Raw genomic sequence first — 6000 nt, 5'->3', positions numbered from 1 at the left:
GAGTTCGTGTTCCTAATTTTGTTTTGTTCTTCTAGAATCTTAAATCCGTGTTCACAATATGCATCAAGCCATTCGCGAAACTGCAATTATAAATCGAATTGATTAATTAAATAAACACTATATCAGGGATTCGTGTATGTTAATCGTACATGTCGGCGCATAAAGTCTTTGACAAAATGATTGCTCTCTAAAATATCACATGTATACGAATTCTGACAGAGATAAGACATATAACACGAAATCTACCTGTTATGTGACCGTAGCGGCGCAACGAGACATTGGCACAATAGATTATACAGTTCCTTGTGTCTGTTTAGTTTAATAAGTGTTCATGTCGCCTGCTTAAACTTGATTGGTCATATTATAACTGGAAATTATTTGTATCGTCTTACCTCTGGACTGCCGTCAATTTTCGGGATAATATTTAAATTATGCACAGATTTGGAAGTAGGTGTTTTAGGTAGTACGGCTGGAAAAAAAAAGAATCACAATTAATGTAACAGTAATGTCGTAAGTGCTAACGGCTAAAGGCGTTATTTCACCGTCACTAGTTATAATAACCCAATGCAATATTGTTATAACGATGAAGAAACTGCGAAAAGTTGGGGGCGTGGATGGATTACGTAATATGTATTTACCTTTCTTTATCTCCCTCATTCTCCGATGGTATTCCTTGGTGTCCATCTTAAGTATCGTAAATGCCGCTAACCACCTAGTCATCTTTGATCTCTTTCGAGATGAAAAGTACAATGACTTTTTCTGCCAGAGATTGAAAAAAATATACTTTGTAATTTTCTTCGCGTTATGTAAATAAAGGTAGTGACAGCAGAATGAAACTAATAGTTTTCCAATCGTAGAAGTAAACTCACCTTTGAGACGAGTGCAAACATGTTTGATTTTTTCGGAGCCACCGTAGGCAGTTTTGGTTTGGTCACTATTTCATAGTCTTCAAGTGTGATGAGTTGATCGGATAAACTACCCTGAAATAGTAATTAATTGAAATGAATAACAATGAATACAAAATCACAATACTTCACGAGTCTTAGACGAAGGGTAGACAAAACGTTACCTTTCTGCGCACGGTAAGAAAGAACGGGAACCGAACAACAGCTTTGACCCTCATCCAAACGGGACATGAAGACGTCATGTAAGAAACTGTTCCCTCGAGTGATCTGACGAGAAAGCCTCCGTCTATCTTGGATACCGATGGTTGGTACATTTCTCGCAACTGAAATATAATGAAAACCTGTTATAAATGGGAATGGAACGTGGCAAAAAACGGCAGTAGTGCTGGCATAATGCGACGGTGAGTCGTAGTGGTTACGAGTGTTCAGTCGAATTTATTGAATATTTGGAAGTGGCGAAAAGTCACGTTCAAACGAACCGAAATACTTACAAACTCTGTAATATAACTTTCCAGTACTTTATCCGCCATTTTATGTAGGTTTTATGATTCTGGCTTCAGAATGCACCGCAAAACACTCGTTAAACGCTGGACAATCTGACTTCTACGTCCGTACTATACGAAGTGAGTTTGAGAATGGAACGCATCTTGCGCTGGTTGCTGTCAGCGACGCTCATTGATGACGCCACAGACGCTGTTCTACGCGTTCTATCACGGACTACGCCAAGTCACGCGAGAATAAGCGGTGAACAGCCGATGCGTGTTCTGCTGGTTTAGCCGTGATATGTTATGCTTTCAGTATTATTATACAGCTAAATATGAGCAAATGCATCGATGACATGTGTTATTACAGGTGATCGGCGTCAAGTTTTGGGACAGGCCCCCGCATCAAGTGCGATGTTGATTGCGGCCACAGATGGCGCCCTTCTCCAGTGGTGTTTGCCGGCCTACTCGGATGTTGATGAACGCTGCAGTGATTTGTCTAAATTGAGTATGGTATTCAATTTGATAAATTAATATAATTTAAGATCTTGTCGTTGAACGTGTTAAAACAAAACACAAATCAATTAAACCTTAATTTATGTGCCTTCAATATTGGGGTTATAAATAAATGACAATTTGTTGTTGATCACGGAATTTCAACTGATTCAAGTTGGCTACACCGAAGGAGAGACACTCAATCTAATCTAATTAGATTCGGTAATTTCAACATTTTTTAAAGCCGCCGCTTTTATCTTGAAATTACTGGAATCAATTTCCATTAAAATATATGAATGTTGGATGAGTGTTTCAATTGGGACACTAATCGTGCTTGTCTCGCAGAATCGTGTTGTAATTTTTGATATTATCAACCAAAGGCTGAGTAAAATAAAGATGTGATCTTTGCATTCATACTGCTTTAGTGGCTATTTTTATTGGTGTTCATCCCACGAAATTGGTTGGGGTTATTTTTGTGAAATTGCTGACGTTGTGGGACATATTTGCGATTTGTTAAATTCGCCCACACTCTGACGATCTTATTAGGTGGCGTTACGTCATCACCAGGGGTAACATTATGTGACACTCATACTATATATATATATATACATACAGTAATAAAAGACGAACATATTTCGAAAATTTACGTATAAGGCCCTCGGCCGATAAAGCCTGCCATGATTTGCCGCCGTTTGTATCCACAAAATTGCCAAAATGTCGGATGAGGCAAAGTTTGGTATATTGGTAATAGTACATTGAAAATTAAGTTCTGCTGAAAACAACAGCCGAATTGAAACAGTTTCGTTGTATCTTTGGAAATGAAAAACTGGTTAATTTGGTCCGTGAGACACACCGACCCGTTGTTTACATGGTGTGTGTACACGAGAGCTGTACACAGATTAATCTAACGAATATAAAGACTGTAAGATTTGAAAGTAGTACTGATGACGCTACGTGTTGATAAACGGTAATATGTATTTTGTTAAAATTATTTAAAAATACAAAAAATATAAAAATACATGTAGTAAGAAAAGTAAGCAGTATCTAGTGTTCTATATCAGGCGAGAATGAGATCCGTCTACGTAGTAATGTATGCCACCATCTTCTCCGATGACGTGATTGTGAATTACTGTAACCTTCCAAGTCATCTGCCTGGCAACTGTCCCCAGCACCGTCTGTCAATCCTATATCTTCACTAGCTTCCGCGTCGGTGGTGGCGCTTTCGATCACTGTCGTACGAATGCGTTCAAGATCAGGTTGTTCGAAGCCATTGTGACCGAGGTATTCCGTTACGGGCGTCTGCGCAAGATAAATAAATAAATAAATAAATTAATTAATTAATTAATCAATCAATCAATCAATGTAATCCACTATAACGTAGTACAAAATACATATGAAACATCGTCACGAATCATAGCCTCATGTTTAATGATGGCTCATCAGTATGACCTAACTTTTTCCCCATACTAACCTGTGTCATAGAAGCTGCATTAAGTTTTTGGTTATTGTTGCAATCTAATGTCTTGGTGCCGGAGTTCGTGTTCCTAATTTTGTTTTGTTCTTCTAGCATCTTAAATCCGTGTTCACAATATGCATCAAGCCATTCGCGAAACTGCAATTATAAATCGAATTGATTAATTAAATAAACACTATATCAGGGATTCGTGTATGTTAATCGTACATGTCGGCGCATAAAGTCTTTGACAAAACGATTGCTCTCTAAAATATCACATGTATACGAATTCTGACAGAGATAAGACATATAACACGAAATCTACCTGTTTTGTGACCGTAGCGGCGCAACGAGACATTGGCACAATAGATTATACAGTTCCTTGTGTCTGTTTAGTTTAATAAGTGTTCATGTCGCCTGCTTAAACTTGATTGGTCATATTATAACTGGAAATTATTTGTATCGTCTTACCTCTGGACTGCCGTCAATTTTCGGGATAATATTTAAATTATGCACAGATTTGGAAGTAGGTGGTTTAGGTAGTTCGGCTGGAAAAAAAAAAGAATCACAATTAATGTAACAGTAATGTCGTAAGTGCTAACGGCTAAAGGCGTTATTTCACCGTCACTAGTTATAATAACCCAATGCAATATTGTTATAACGATGAAGAAACTGCGAAAAGTTGGGGGCGTGGATGGATTACGTAATATGTATTTACCTTTCTTTATCTCCCTCATTCTCCGATGGTATTCCTTGGTGTCCATCTTAAGTATCGTAAATGCCGCTAACCACCTAGTCATCTTTGATGTCTTTCGAGATGAAAAGTACAATGACTTTTTCTGCCAGAGATTGAAAAAAATATACTTTGTAATTTTCTTCGCGTTATGTAAATAAAGGTAGTGGCAACAGAATGAAACTAATAGTTTTCCAATCGTAGAAGTAAACTCACCTTTGAGACGAGTGCAAACATGTTTGATTTTTTCGGAGCCACCGTAGGCAGTTTCGGTTTGGTCACTATTTCATAGTCTTCAAGTGTGATGAGTTGATCGGATAAACTACCCTGAAATAGTAATTAATTGAAATGAATAACAATGAATACAAAATCACAATACTTCACGAGTCTTAGACGAAGGGTAGACAAAACGTTACCTTTCTGCGCACGGTAAGAAAGAACGGGAACCGAACAACAGCTTTGACCCTCATCCAAACGGGACATGAAGACGTCATGTAAGAAACTGTTCCCTCGAGTAATCTGACGAGAAAGCCTCCGTCTATCTTGGATACCGATGGTCGGTACATTTCTCGCAACTGAAATATAATAAATACCTGTTATAAATGGGAATGGAACGTGGCAAAAAACGGCAGTAGTGCTGGCATAATGCGACGGCGAGTCGTAGTGGTGACGTGTGTTCAGTCGAATTTATTGAATATTTGGAAGTGGCGAAAAGTCACGTTCAAACGAACCGAAATACTTACAAAATCTGTAATATAACTTTCCAGTACTTTATCCGCCATTTTATGTGGTTTTATGATTCTTGCTTCAGAATGCACCGCAAAACACTCGTTAAACGCTGGACAATCTGACTTCTACGTCCGTACTATACGAAGTGAGTTTGAGAATGGAACGCATCTTGCGCTGGTTGCTGTCAGCGACGCTCATTGATGACGCCACAGACGCTGTTCTACGCGTTCTATCACGACTACGCCAAGTCACGCGAGAATAAGCGGTGAACAGCCGATGCGTGTTCTGCTGGTTTAGCCGTGATATGTTATGCTTTCAGTATTATTATACAGCTAAATATGAGCAAATGCATCGATGACATGTGTTATTACAGGTGATCGGCGTCAAGTTTTGAGACAGGCCCCCGCATCAAGTGCGATGTTGATTGCGGCCACAGATGGCGCCCTTCTCCAGTGGTGTTTGCCGGCCTACTCGGATGTTGATGAACGCTGCAGTGATTTGTCTAAATTGAGTATGGTATTCAATTTGATAAATTAATATAATTTAAGATCTTGTCGTTGAACGTGTTAAAACAAAACACAAATCAATTAAACCTTAATTTATGTGTTTTCAATATTGGGGTTATAAATAAATGACAATTTGTTGTTGATCACGGAATTTCAACTGATTCAAGTTGGCTACACCGAAGGAGAGACACTCAATCTAATCTAATTAGATTCGGTAATTTCAACATTTTTTAAAGCCGCCGCTTTTGTCTTGAAATTACTGGAATCAATTTCCATTAAAATATATGATTGTTGGATGAGTGTTTCAATTGGGACACTAATCGTGCTTATCTCGCAGAATCGTGTTGTAATTTTTGATATTATCAACCAAAGGCTGAGTAAAATAAAGATGTGATCTTTGCATTCATACTGCTTTAGTGGCTATTTTTATTGGTGTTCATCCCACGAAATTGGTTGGGGTTATTTTTGTGAAATTGCTGACGTTGTGGGACATATTTGCGATTTGTTAAATTCGCCCACACTCTGACGATCTTATTAGGTGGCGTTACGTCATCACCAGGGGTAACATTATGTGACACTCATACTATATATATATACATACAGTAATAAAAGACGAACATATTTCGAAAATTTACGTATAAGGCCCTCGGCCGATAAAGCCTGCCATGATTTGCCGCCGTTTGTATCCACAAAATTG

Source organism: Saccoglossus kowalevskii, chromosome 7 (genome assembly GCF_978046115.1).
Source record: "Saccoglossus kowalevskii chromosome 7, keSacKowa6.1, whole genome shotgun sequence".
Classification (NCBI taxonomy): domain Eukaryota; kingdom Metazoa; phylum Hemichordata; class Enteropneusta; family Harrimaniidae; genus Saccoglossus; species Saccoglossus kowalevskii.
The sequence above is the reverse complement of the archived record's forward strand: the minus strand, read 5'-3'. Positions refer to the sequence as shown.